Here is a 13,682-nt window from a genome sequence, read left to right on the forward strand (position 1 = left end):
TGTCGGAGTGTAAATAATCAGTGTACGGGTCCAAGAACAGCAGGGTAGTAAGGATGACAAGTATGGACAGCTGGACACGAGGATGTAGAGTGTGAAGTGCTGGGGTGTTCAAAATGTTCAAATGTGTGTGAAATCTTATGAGACTTAACTGCTAAGGTCATCAGTCCCTAAGCTTACTAACTACTTAACCTAAATTATCCTAAGGACAAACACACACACCCATGCCCGAGGGAGGACTCGAATCTCCGCCGGGATCAGCGGCACAGTCCATGACTGCAGCGCCTTATGCTGTGAGTGGTGTCAGCACGTCAGCACAGTCCCGCTATGGAGGGGTGGCCAGCAGTGAGTTAGTGAGTTCTGTCGGCAGACACAGAGGGAGGCAGAGCAATTTAGGTTCGACGTGGCCGGAGTCGAATCCAGGCTCTCTGCCGACACTGGAGGCACTGACGTGTCCGAAACGGCCCCACCAGAGTGGACCTAGTTCGGTGCCTGAAAGCATCAGGGTAGCTGGCGCTAGCACGCCTATGACTGCGCCTAGTAGCCGGTGTGAACTGAGGAGCCGGCTGCCTGCTGCTGAGTCTGGGGTTCAAGTCCAGACCGGAGTCGACGTGCAGCAAGGCGCCGGCGCTAATAGTGACGGAAGCCCCTTCTGACGTCGGGACAGGGCAAGTCCGACATCGATTGATGAGAGACGAGTCCACATTGCAAGTGATCTCCGGGTGCGCAGGAGCAACTTGGCCTGTTGTAGGGCAGCTTATGGAGTGCGTGATGCTGAGGTAGCAATACTGAAATGCCTGCCTATGGAATGTAGTAACAGATGGACCACTAATAATTACTGCATTAACACAGTTTTGTAAATATTATGTCGCTCCTTAATGCCCAACACGACTGTGACTTTCTCCATAGTAGCTGCGACTAAACAAAAAGGTCTGTGTGTGTGTGTGTGTGTGTGTGTGTGTGTGTGTGTGTGTGTGTGTGTGTGTACGACACGTTTCGCCTCTTTTGGTCATGAAGCACAATCAGTGGTTTATTAGTGTTGTCTTTTCTTCACTCCTATGTCTTGTTACGAATCTAGTTCGTTGCCCTACACAGTCCATTAGTCCTACTGCGAGGGAGAGTTATATCGTTATAATTGTTGCCTCAAAACAGTTGAAGTTTCGTATTTAAGTTTATGTTTGTTTGCAGCTACATATTTGCAGTACTGGTACATACTAACACGTTCACGCCGGCGCTGAGAACTGTGTTTCTTGCTGTGGGGCGTCGCGCTTATTCATGCTTTCCATCATCTGCTTTTCCTGTTAATCGGTGTGGAGGGCGGTCGTATTTGCGCCCTAGGCTATTATTTCAGTGCATTGACCATTTGTTTTTAAAACAATCAGAGATCATGTCAAATAACTTTACGCTAAATTAATAACAAATTTTGTGATATTTCGTCAGTAAGCTCTCTCTAAGTGTCATACGAAATTATATTCAGAGGTTGTCGTTGCGCCTGACTGACAGGCAATATGTCACACGGTATTGTATTGCTGGTAGCATAATTCACAGAGTGGAGCGTGAGCCACTGGTGGTATACGCTGTCTAATGGGAAGATCTAGCGTGACTACCAAAACTACGGTTCGGTAGTTTCGATACGCTCCATAAATGACGTACTAAATGGTAGAATTACGGTAGTACTCGTAGGGAAAGAAACATAAATTAATGTGTAAGACAGGAATTGGAAGTCGACGACTTCTCTTTATGTTTGTTTGCTTGTTTGTTTTGCACATAAATAGAATTTCACATAATTTATTTTATAAGCAGTAAAAATTAGTTCAACGCGTAACTTACGCCGTTTTATGTAACCGAAGCAATTACTTTTGATGCAAGTAAACTTCAAATGCACAAACACAAAATACATATAATTGTTGCTGTTATTTTGTACTCAGTAGAAAGTTCATCATCATGATGAAAGACAACAATTTCCTGTTATTATTGATAAATACGAAAATTGTCTGTGAACAACACAAAAATGTTTACACAAGTTCGATTTTGTTGAAGAAATTATATTTTCTGGCGTTCTATGATAAATCTGTATTATTTTCTTTATTTTTTCTGCAACGTTCCTCTGTTTCACGTTAAAAATTGATAATTTCCGAAAATCTGCATTAGACATTGGCAATTTCAATTTTGCTATTAATACCGTTTACTTTTAAGTAACAGACAGGAGGATAATCATGTAGAACAAAAATGTTCACTAGCTTACCTGACCCCTTACATATCCTCACTCAGTTTCTAGATGGTTCACCACTTCTTGTTTTTAGCGGAGTCTAGTATGACACAGGTCGCACACGCAAAGAAACCGATCGTTATCAGTTAACGTCCGAAACGTATGCAACACACCTAACGTACAGGTAGTGCAGGCACGACCTCAACCCATTGGCTTATGTGGTCGGCTCGCACACAGTCGCAGGTTTCAGGTCCGCTATTCATTACTGTCTGTGAGACGGGCCGAGCAGTATAGCTTCTTCTTACTGTTTCTCCTTCTCTGTCAACAGATGGCATGACATGTTATATATCGTGGGTGTTGTGGAAAGAACGACGATCATTCGTGGATCAGTTTTCAACAATTGCTGATATTTAGAACATGAAAGGGGTCGCTGCCTGCTATGTTCTGCGACTGTTCACACATTCAAGAAGTACACTGAACCGAGGCAGCCGAAGGAATGTTGCAGCTGTGTCAGATCGCACCGCCTCGTGAACGTAGTCGAGAGCTGCGTGTATTGCTGTGACGACGAGATGATGATGTTTGGTTTGCGGGGCGCTCAAATGCGCGCTCATTAGAGCCCATACAAAGTCCCAATTTTTTTCACAGTCCAATTTTTTACACAGTCCAATCGAGCCACTGTCACGTATGATGATGATGATGATAAGGATGAAATGATGAGGACAACACAAACACCCAGTCTCCGGGCAGAGAAAATCCCCAACCCGGGCGGGAATCGAACCCGGGACCCCGTAATCCAGAGGCAGCAACGCTAGCCACTAGACCACGAGCTGCGGACGATGACGTCGAGGCAAAGGAGCAAAGCGAGCATTATAGAGCCGTAGAACGCTCAGTAGTTTTTGCGACTGCCGTAATGTGGTTCTTAAGGGACAAACCGTATGAAGATAATATCGCAATATCCAGAATAGATTACGGCAGGCAGTTAAATTGAAACGTCTCGTGAAGCTGTCTGAGGCGGTGTTTTTGCTCCACGACAACACCCCAGTTCATACTGCGCACGGCACGGCGCAGACACACGTGCTGCTTACACTGAGCTGACAAAACTCATGGTATACCTCCTAATATCGTGCAGGACCTCCTCCTACCCGGCGTAGTGCAGCAGCTTCACGTGGTAAAGACTCAGCAAGTTGCTGAAAGTCCTCTACAGAAATACTGAGCCATGCTGCCTCTATATCCGACCATAATTCCGGAAATGTTGTCGGTGCAGGTTTATGTGCAAGAACTAATTTCTCTATTATGTCCCATAAATGTTCGATGCGATTCGTGTAGGGAGATCTGGGTGGCCGAATCATTCGGTGGAATTGTTCGGAATGTTGTTCAAACCAATCGCGAACAACTGTGCTCCAGTGACATGGTACAATGTCACCCATAAAAATCTCATTGTTGTTTGGGAACATGAAGTCCATTAATAGCTGCAAATGGTCTCCAGGTAGCCGAACATAACCATTTCCAGTCAGTGATCGATTCAGTTAGACCAGAGGACCAAATCTGTTCCACGTAAACACAGCCCACACCATCATGGAGCCACCACCAGCTTACGCGGTGCCTTCTCGACAATTTGGGTTCATCGCTTCGTGGGGGCGGCACCAGACTCGGACCCTAACATCAGCTCTTACCAACTGAAATCGGGACTCATCTGAGCAGGCATGGTTTTCCAGTCCTCTAGTGTTCAACTGATATGGTCAGGAGCCCAGAAGAGGCGGTTTGGTGTTAGCAAACGCACTAGCGTCGGTCGTCTGCTGCCGGTCATTAACGCCAAATTTTGCGGCACTGTCCTAATGGATATGTTCGTCATACTTCCTACCTAGATATCTGCTGTTATTTCACGCAGTGGCGCCAACACCACTGCTCGACATGACATGGACTCAAAAAGTTGTTGAAAGTCACCCGGCGGCTGCCTGCGACCCGCGCTGCCTCTATAGCCGTCCGTAACTGAGTGTTGGCAGCGCAGGATTTTGTGCACGAACTGAGACCTAGATTATGTCCCATAAATGTTCGGTGGGATTCATATCGGAAAATCTGGGTGGCCAAACCATTCGCTCAAACTGTCCTGAATGTTCTTCAAACTAGCTGCAAACAAATGCGACGTGGTGACGTACCGCATTGTCGTCCATAATAGTCCCACAGTTGTTTTGAAACATGATGTCCATAAATGGCTGAATGGCTGCAAGTGGTCTCCAGGTAGCCAAACGTCACCATTTCCAGTTAATGATAGGTTCCATTGGAACATAGGACCCAATCCATTCCATGTAAACACAGCCCACAAGATTATGGAGTCATAACCAGCTTGCACAGTACCTTGTTAACAACGTGGATCCGTAGCTACGTGGGGTCTGCACCACACTCGAACCCTACCATCAGCGCCTACCAATGAAGTCTGGACTCATCTGACCACGCTATGGTTTTCCACTCTATGGTACAAGTGATATGGTCACGAGCCCAGGAGAGGCACTGCAAGCGACGTCGTGCTGTTAACAAAAGCACTCGCGTGGGTCGCCTGCTGACATAGCCCATTAACGTAAAATTTCGCCGCACTATGCTAACGGATACGTTCGTCGTACGTCCTATATCGATTTCTGTGGTTGTTTCACGCCCCGTTGCTTGTATGTTAACACTGCCAACTCTACGGAAAAGTCACTGCTCTTGGCCTTTATGTAGGGCTGCAGGCCACTGCGTTGTCCGTTCTGAGATAAGTGCCTGAAATGTGATATTCTCGGCAAACTCTTGGCACTGTGGATCTCGGAATATTGAATTCCCTAACGATTTTCGAAATGAAATGTTCCATGTGTCCCGCCCCAACTACAATTCCACGTTCAAAGTCAGTTAATCCTGTCGTGCGACCATACTCGTGTCGGAAATCTTTTCACATGAATCATCTGTGTAAAAATGACAGCTCCGAAAATGCAGTGCCCTTTCATACCTTGCGTGCGCCATACTATCACCATCTGTGTATGTGCATATCGCTATCCTATTTCTTCTGTCACCACACTGTATGTTTCCTTTCTTGCAATGATTCCCATTTAATATTCCGAGCAATTCTGTTCCAAATTCCTCTGGTCTCTACAAGCTCGTTCGATCTAAGTTTCCACACCTACTTGATGTTTTTGTAGTAGTAGTAGTAGTTGTTGTTGTTGTCTTCATTCCAAAGACTGGTTTGATGCAGCTGTTCACGCTATTCTATGCTGTGTAAGCCACTTCATCTCTGCATAACTGGTGCATCCTGCATCCATCTAGACTTGCGTACTGTGTTCATCTTTTGGTTTCACTTACTGCTTGGTTAATGTATAGATTGAATAACTTCGGGGATAGGCTACAACCAGCCTTCGCCCTCCTCAACCACTAGCACTGCCCTTTGACTTGTATCTGCCGTCGGGTTTGTGCACAATTTGTAAATAACCTTTGCTCCCTGTAATGTATGTCTGCTGCCTTCAGAATTTAAAAGAGTGTGTTGCAGTCAATAGTATGAAAACATTTCCATTCGTCAACAAATGCTACACTAACAGAAAAAAATTGCAACACCAAAAAATAATTAACGTAGAGTAATGAAATTTCGGGAATTCATTTGTCTGGGTAACATATTTATGTGATTAATATTGCTAGATTACAGATTAACCGGAGATGAGCCACTGCAAATGTGAAATGCTGATACACTAACAACCGGAGTAGCCATTATAATGTCGAATGCAAGTATGCAAATGTGGTGAACTGTGTTTGACAGGTACTGGATGCCATTTTGTGAGGTAGAGGTCGATTCCTGTTACACTTGTTCTGTCAATGAAGGAACAGTTAATTCTATTTGTGGATGACGCTGATGTTGTCGTCCGATGATGTCCCATGTGTGCTCGATTGGAGACAGATCTGGTGACCGAGTGGGCCAAGGTAACAAGTCCACACTCTGTAGAGCATATTCAGTTATAACAGGGTATGTGGGCCAACGTTATCCGGTTAGAAAACAGTCCCTGCAATGCTGTTCATGAATGGCAACATGATAGATCGAATCACCACATTGACATACAAATTTGCGTCAGAGTCGTGGGATAACCACAAGAGTGCTCCTTGTTGTTGTTGTGGTCTTCAGTCTTGAGACTGGTTTGATGCAGCTCTCCATGCTACCCTATCCTGCGCAAGCTTCTTCATCTCCCAGTACTTACTGCAACCTACATCCTTCTGAATCTGCTTAGTGTATTCATCTCTTGGTCTCTCTCTACGATTTTTACCCTCCACGCTGCCCTCCAATGCTAAACTTACGATCCCTTGATGCCTCAGAACATGTCCTACCAACCGGTCCCTTCTTCTTGTCAAGTTGTGCCATGAACTCCTCTTCTCCCCAATTCTATTCAATACCTCCTCACTAGTTATGTGATCTACCCATCTAATCTTCAGCATTCTTCTGTAGCACCACATTTCGAAAGCTTCTATTCTCTTCTTGTCCAAACTATTTATCGTCCATGTTTCACTTCTAAACTTGGCTACACTCCATACAAATACTTTCAGAAACGACTTCCTGACACTTAAATCTATACTCGATGTTAACAAATTTCTCTTCTTCAGAAACGCTTTCCTTGCCATTGCCAGTCTGCATTTTATATCCTCTCTACTTCGACCATCATCAGTTATTTTGCTCCCCAAATAGCAAAACTGCTTTACTACTTTAAGTGCCTCATTTTTCAATCTAATTCCCTCAGCATCACCCGACTTAATTCGACTACATTCCATTATCCTCGTTTTGCTTTTGTTGATGTTCAGCTTATATCCTCCTTTCAAGGCACTGTCCATTCCGTTCAACTGCTCTTCCAAGTCCTTTGCTCTGTCTGACAGAATTACAATGTCATCGGCGAACCTCAAAGTTTTTACTTCTTCTCCATGGATTTTAATACCTACTTCGAATTTTTCTTTTGTTTCCTTTATTGCTTGTTCAATATACAGATTGAATAGCATCGGGGAGAGGCTATAACCCTGTCTCACTCACTTCCCAACCACTGCTTCCCTTTCATGCCCCTCGACTCTTATAACTGCCATTTGGTTTTTGTACAAATTGTAAATAGCCTTTCGTTCCCTGTATTTGACCCCTGCAACCTTCAGCATATGAAAGAGGGTATTTCAGTCAACATTGTCAAAAGCTTTCTCTAAGTCCACAAATGCTAGAAACGCAGATTTGGCTTTCCTTAATCTTTCTTCGAAGATAAGTCGTAAGGTCAGTATTGCCTCACGTGTACCAACATTTCTACGGAATCCAAACTGATCTTCCCCGAGGTCGGCTTATGTGCTCCTTATGTCATACGAGATCGCACCTCAGATGTGCGACCAGTGTGTCCAGCCTGCTGACAGGATGGTTGCAGGCGCTCACTGGGGCTCCTCCTAACCAACACACGGCCATCAATGGCATTGAAGCAGAACCAGGTTTCAACAGAAAACACAACAGGCTTCCACCATGCCCATCAGCGATTTCTCGTTTGACTCTACTGAAGTCCCAAATGGCGGTGGTTGGAGGCCAGTGGAATGCACGCTACAGGCCGTCTGGCTGGGACCTGCTCGTGAAGTAACAGATGTGTGACAGTTGGTTGTGTCACTGTGGTGTCAACTGCTGCTCAGATGCAGTACGATGCGCCAGAGCCATACGCCGAACACGATGACCAAACCTCTCGATAGTGCCACGTGGCCGTCCGGAGTCCGGTGTTCTTGCTACCACAGCTGCCAGCAATCATGTACAGTGGCTTCAGTACCGCATAAGGAACACCCAGCTGCTCATAGCCTTATAACAGGATCCCGTTCAAACTCAGTGAGGTGTTTACAATGGCGTCCTTGTAGCCTTAAAGACTGTCTTGAGTAGTCTCTACTCGTCATGTTCAATCTCAAAGGAAACTTACGCTCACGACCATTACAGAGTATATTTAAAGTAAAGCTGAATTGCATCCTCATAGTCACGCTACTAAAGTGCGCGTCATTTATGTTGGCGGCCGAGTTTAGGTTCGTTCTGCGCATCTGACGTCACAAAACACAGAGAACGACGTTGCCAGAGCTGGACTGCAGTGCAGAGCACGGACGAGTGTCTTCAGTTTTAGAAATGTTCAGTCATAAATAAAGTAATTGGACAAAAGTAATGTCTCGATAGCAGACTTTCTTTTATAGAAAGTTTGGAAAAAGCATTCTTTGTACCAGTTGCTTCATATTCTATTAATTAATTAAACCAAACAAGCAATAAGCCTCCTAATTCAGGCGATAGCAAGGAAAGGTGTTTGTATCTTCTCACTAACCGCTTTTTCGCAATAAAGAACAGTGGTAATTGTTATTTCCTATTGTATTTCGACGAAAGGTGAGTAATTCATAGTCATACCAACAGTGTTTGTCGGTATTTTAGGTGATATTTTAAAGTCCTCCGGGAGATGCATTGAATGATGAGCTGCGTTAGTGTAATGGTTAAAGTGTATGGCTGCTAAGCGAAAAGTTCTGAGTTCAAACCTTGTTTGGTGCTCAATATTTTCTTTATTTAAAAACAATATCGAAGTGTCTTACTTCATGAATTTTATTCGTTTGACTACAATTTTTTGAAATTTCTAGTGGCAACTAAAATCGACCGTATGGAAAGTATACGCTATGGACTTTCATTTCTGCAAACTCTTCAAAATTTCGTGCAATGGTTTACTACATCTAATGCTGCACAATAACTGCGTTGAACATCGAAACAAAATTAAGTCATTTATGGGGGGAAGGTATCAGTCAAGAAGATGTATAAAAATAAAATTTTTGGGCCAAATAGATTTTATGAAATCGAATGATAAAGTGTGTCAAAGCAGTCGAAACACCATGTGTCTGCACAGGCGAGCAATGCAATGATGACAAAATCGCGCACATCGCGGAATGCGGGGAGCACGTCTCTGTAGCAGCGAAAGGGTTAATGCGGCCGTGGTGGCTTTACTTCATAAACTGCGTGCTCCCCCCTAAACGTAAGTTTGCGAACTATACTATGGCACTGCTTCTCTTAGCGCGTACAACTGGCAACGCAGCAATCTCCCGCGTCTGGGCGGGCATGCTCGAACCGCCAAGATAAAAGAATTGAACTATAGTAAGACTCTTATGTAACTGGCGCAAAAGTTGAATAGACATCATAGTTCAGATGTAGAAACCCGCCTACCAACTTTTGTTTATGTCGTACAGCTCCTTCTTGGTGTTGCGTTTTTTCCGTTAGTGTATAAACGTAGATTTTCTTTTCTTTAGACTATCTCCTAAGATAACTCGTAGGACGTGTTGCTAGATTTGTACAGAACACAAACTGATTTTTTCTGAGGTCTACTTCAACGAGTTTTTCCAGTTTTCTGTAAATAGTTCGCATCAGTATCTTTCGACAGTGAGGTATTAAATAGATCGGTCGGTTGTATTCACACCTGTCAACACTAGCTTACTTTCGATTTGGGATATTACATTGTTCCTCTAATATGAGTGCATTTCGCCTGTCTCATACATCTTCCATACTACGGGAGTAGTTTTGTCATGGTTAGCTTCCCCAAGGGTATCAGAAGTCCTTAGGGAATGTCGTTTACTCCAGGTGTCATGTTTAGTGATGAGGACATCAAACACTGAGAATTAGTCTTTCATTACAGATACACCACTCTTTCCCGAAATCCTTCCAACAAATCTGTCTCCAATTCACCTTCCGTGATACATATTTTACGTGATGGTGGTTCTCAGTTTTACTCATATTATTATTATTATCATTTCTATTATTAATGGTATTACTACTGTTATCAAAATTAGTGGCAACAGATGCAGCAGTACAAGTACAGCCAGTATTAATTTTATTAGTTCATAGTCAATATTATTTATTCCCATTGTAACTCAAATCATGTTAATACTATCTGCCATGTTAAAATATAAATAATTACACGACGTGATGTACTCTGGATTTTCCTCACAAACCTTGTAGTCAGATAGTACTGGATTCTCTCATCATGAGGCGGCCTCTGAATGATAATTATAAGGCAAGAATAGTTGACTCGTATGTGGAGTACAGATTAACTGTCCTATCCTGAAAATAAAATTGCTTTCAATAATATTACAGAACTATGATTAGATGATCTGTCAATGAAGGGGACTTGTGACTGCGGCTGGTCATAAACTTGTAGAAATAAGGCCTACTAACAGCTGTACTTTTTATAAAATATACGTATTAATTACGCGACCGTTTAGACGCAGCGTTAATGTCATCTTCAGGTCTCTGTGCAAACTGAATGGTGATACTGAACTAGCAGTGCATTAGGACAGGAACGATGCGTACTCGCTGGTCTCATGACTTTCTGTTTACAAGATGGCTAGGGTGCACGCAGTCCAGTAGACCAGTGAATAGACATGGTAGCTGTCCTAATCCATCGATGGTTGGTGTCACCATTCAGTTTGCACAGGGTCTGAAGCTGATGCAAAAGCAGCGTCTAAACTGGTCAGTGATATACTAGGTTGGTACACAAGTTCGTAGCGGTTTTGCATCTGTTTAATAAACACAACAGGTACACGTTACAGAGACTTTAGCCATGAATAGTATATTCTAGTTCATTATTTACAACAGTGTGCCAAAGCTGACGTAACTTTTCCATTGCGGGACTGTAGAAATTACGTGGTTTTGAGGCGAAGAACTCATCGAGCTATGTTCGGAGCACATTTTCATCCGGAAAGGAAGTGACTTCAAGGATGTTCGATAGGGACAGAAAAAGGTGAAAATCTGAGGGCACAAGATCATGGGAATAGGGTGGGCGCGGAATGAATTCCCAACCCAACTCCTATACAGCGTTTTTTGCTAGTGTAGCAGAATGCGGTCGGGGGTTATCGTGGAATAACATCACTTCACGGAGTCATCATGGTCGTTGATCTTGGATTGCGTCTGCAAGACATCTGTCTGTTGACTACAAAGGTCAGCAGTGATGGTTACAGTTTGGCGAAGAAATTCGTAATCAGCAAAATAAAAAAAACCATAAAAATAGTGATTTAAATGAAATGACAAACAATTTTGAATGAAATTGTTAAGGCTTTCGTGGCCACTTGTTGACAAACTGCCTATTGGCTTCTGTCTCGGGTTCTTCGGCCGACGTTCATCTAATGATTTTACTGACGTTTCACCAGCACGAGTGGCTGGCATTGTCAAAGCTTCACACTCCATTGCCGGTGGTGAACTGGAGCCGAGCTCGCGGCCGCTCACTATACAGGGTGTTACAAAAAGGTACGGCCAAACTTTCAGGAAACATTTCTCACACACAAAGAAAGAAAATATGTTATGTGGGCATGTGTCCAGAAACGCTTACTTCCCATGTTAGAGCTCATTTTATTACTTCTCTTCAAATCATATTAATCAGGGAATGGAAACACACAGCAACAGAACGTACCAGCGTGACTTCAAACACTTTGTTACAGGAAATGTTCAAAATGCCCTCCGTTAGCGAGGATACATGCATCCACCCTTCGTCGCATGGAATCCCTGATGCTCTGATGCAGCCCTGGAGAATGGTGTATTGTATCGCAGCCGTCCACAATACGAGCACGAAGAGTCTCTACATTTGGTACCGGGGTTGCGTAGACAAGAGCTTTCAAATGCCCCCATAAATGAAAGTCAAGAGGGTTGAGGTCACGAGATTGTGGAGGCCATGGAATTGGTCCGCCTCTGCCAATCCATCGGTCACCGAATCTGTTGTTGAGAAGCGTGCGAACACTTCGACTGAAATGTGCAGGAGCTTCATCGAGCATGAACCACATGTTGTGTTGTACTTGTAAAGGCACATGTTCTAGCAGCACAGGTAGAGTATCCCGTATGAAATCATGATAACGTGCTCCATTGAGCGTAGGTGGAAGAACAAACTAAAATGAGCTCTAACATGGAAATTAAGCGTTTCCGGACACGTGTCCACATAACATCTTTTCTTTATTTGTGTGTGAGGAATGTTTCCTGAAAGTTTGCCGTACCTTTTTGTAACATCCTGTATGTACCTGGCGCGCCAACGTCCGAGGGCTTCTCCGCGGTCATTTCCGGTGCGGTTCTCCGCTTGCTACCTGCGACGGAGTCCTAGCTGAGTGGTCAGCGTGACAGACTGTCAATCCTACGGGCCCGGGTTCGATTCCCGGCTGGGTCGGAGATTTTCTCCGCTCAGGGACAGGGTGTTGTGTTGTCCTAATCATCATCATTTCATCCCCATCGACGCGCAGGTCGCCGCAGTGGCGTCAAATCAAAAGACCTGCACCAGGCGAACGGTCTACCCGACGGGAGTCCCTAGCCACACGACATTTCATTTCACCTGCGACGGTCGTTCGCTGCAGTACGGGAAGCCAGGATCCGTTTACTTCAAGGCTTTCCTCTTTCTTGTTGCAACTGTTCGCATGTTTTTGTATGTCTGCAGCTTCGCTGAACAAGCGCGTGTGATAGTGCTTCTCTAAAGCCTCTTAGTCCAGTGGTGGCCAACTTCTTCATGGAACAATTCGAAGCAGAGGCACTGGACTTGGCGACTTGCAAACCTAAGGTGTGGTACAGGTACGTCGATGATACTTTCGTGGTGTGGACCCATGGTGAAGAACAGCTCGATGACTTCCTAAGACACTTCAACAGCCTCCATGCCAACATAACATTTACAATGGAAGTAGAAAAGGACAAGAAACTGCCATTTCTAGATGTGCTGGTCACAAGGGACGGCGAAAACCTGGGACACAGTGTGTATCGAAAACCGACACACACGGACCGATATCTGCACAAATTATCAAACCACCACCCGAGCCAGAAAGGAGGCATGATTAATACACTCGTAACGAGAGCAGGACGAATATGTGAGCCGCAGCACCTCAGACGAGAAATGCAACACCTGAAAAGTGTTCTGAGGAGCAATGGATACTCCACAAATTATATTAGAAGTGCAACAGAGCGAAACACTCGGCGAAGTAAGGAATCAGAAAAAGAAATGTCGGGTAAGGCCTTTCTGCCATACCTTCCCTGTGTGACTGACAGAATCAGCCGTATATTGCGCAAACATGGCGTAAAGACGATTTTCAAACTGACAAGGAAGATCAGAGAGTGTCTTAGATCGGCGAAGGAGAAAAGGGACTCACTTGCAATGTCGGGAATATACCGTATACCATGCACATGCGGAAAAGTTTATGTGGGAATGACTGGACGATCAATTAACACAGGATCAAAGAGCATAAGCGACATTGCAGGTTGGGGCAGGTGGAGAAATCGGCCGTGGCAGAGCACGCACTGAATGGGACCGACCACGTAATAAAATTCGCCGACACGGAAGTTCTAGCTGTAGAGAAGCATTATCACACGCGCTTGTTCAGAGAAGCTGTAGAAATACAAAAACACGAGAACAGTTTGAACAAGAAAGAGGAAAGCCTTAAGGTAAACGGATCCTGGCTTCCCGTACTGCAGCGAACGACCGTCGCAGGTAGCAAG

The 13,682-nt window shown here is 44.4% G+C and overlaps 1 protein-coding gene across 1 annotated transcript in view; it reads left to right on the top strand.

Annotated features, from left to right (window-relative positions):
- Positions 1-13,682, top strand: part of LOC124545595 (outer dynein arm protein 1-like) — a 106,679-nt gene that overhangs the window by 61,462 nt on the left and 31,535 nt on the right. The window lies entirely within an intron of this gene.

Source organism: Schistocerca americana, chromosome 8, assembly GCF_021461395.2.
Source record: "Schistocerca americana isolate TAMUIC-IGC-003095 chromosome 8, iqSchAmer2.1, whole genome shotgun sequence".
NCBI lineage: Eukaryota > Metazoa > Arthropoda > Insecta > Orthoptera > Acrididae > Schistocerca > Schistocerca americana.